Raw genomic sequence first — 1,758 nt, 5'->3', positions numbered from 1 at the left:
TCATCATTATCATTATCATCTTTGACGTCGTTATCACCATTATCATCATTATTATCATCATTGACATCATTATCACCATTACCATCATTATCAGTATCAGTTTCATTTTAATCGTTATATTTACTATCATTATCATTGTTATTAATATCATTGTTATTATTATCAGCACTATCATTATAAGTATTATTATCATAATCATCACGCTAATACTATCAACATCATCATTGCTATCATTGCTGTTGTTATTATCATGACTGTTGTTGTTATTATCTTTATCATTGTTTTATAATGATACTAAATAAAGATTTAGGATGTGGTAAGAGGCTATTGTGACTCCAAGTCAAATTGCTGTTGTCTGTTTATTGTGCTTCTAAATCCCCCCTGAGCAACCAATGGCCGAGGGATCATTATGTTTATTACCAAAATTATCATTACTATTATTGTTATCATTATCATTATTGTTAGTGTTATCATTATCATTATCAATATTTTATTTTTTAATAATCATCATCATCATTGTCATTATCTTCTATCAATACTGCTGCTGCTATTGTTTGCCTTTATTATCATTTTTTTTTTATTATGTCATTTGTTTTCCCTTTTTCGTTCTACATTTTACTTGGCTTTCCATTACATATAAATTTCCCCTTTCCCTATCTCCTCTTTTCGGCCTAGACTTCCTTTTGCCTTCCACGCTTCTTTACAATTTCACGGGAACAAATATTGATAGTTATGAAGTTGGAGTATGAATAAAGTTTCTTATAGAGGGAGAAGTCCTTGGAACTTATTTTCATGTAGAAAGGAGGGAAAGTTTGGAGATCAATAGCGTTTCTGTCTCTGTCTGTTTGTCTCTTTCTCTCTCTCTATCTTTCTCGCTCTCCGTCCCTCTTTCAGTCTCTGTCGCTGTCTGTGCCTATGTCTCTCTGTTTCTCTCTTTCTTTCCATCTATTCACACACACACACACAAACACACGCATGTATATGTACGTATATATATATATATATATATATATATATATATATATATATATATATATATATATATATATATATATATGTACATACATACATATATATATATACATACATACATACATACATACATACATACACATATATATATATATATATATATATATATATATATATATATTATATATATATATATATTATATATATATATATATATATATATATATATATATATATATATATATATATATATATATATAATATATACATACATAACATAATATATATATATATATATATATATATATATATATATATATATATATATGTATATAGATATATATATATATACATATATATACATACATACATACATATATATATATATATATATATATAGATAGATAGATAGATAGATAGATATAGATATATGTAGTGTGTGTGTGTGTGTGTGTGTGTATGTACACAGTGCCGAAGGGGCTCCACTGGGAGGGGCAAAGAGGCAACGTTGGAACGGCCGAGGGGGCACTACCAGAGAGGCCGACAGGCACTAGTGGAAGGACTGAAGGGCTGCTGGAAAGGCTGAAGGCTTTTAATGGGCCATTGCTGGGAAGGCCAATGAGACATATTTGGATGAGCCAATGGGGACTGCAAATACCATTTTATCATCAATTAGTTTTTCCAGCTTTTTCCGTAACTCGAACTTTGACCAAGAAGCATAAATAGACATATGAATATGAATACAAATATGGTAGCCATGGTCCACAGACAAACAGTTACAATAAA

This window comes from Penaeus japonicus, unplaced genomic scaffold (assembly GCF_977035675.1).
Source record: "Penaeus japonicus unplaced genomic scaffold, GWHDUDI00000001_assembly GWHDUDI00000025, whole genome shotgun sequence".
NCBI lineage: Eukaryota > Metazoa > Arthropoda > Malacostraca > Decapoda > Penaeidae > Penaeus > Penaeus japonicus.
The sequence above is the reverse complement of the archived record's forward strand: the minus strand, read 5'-3'. Positions refer to the sequence as shown.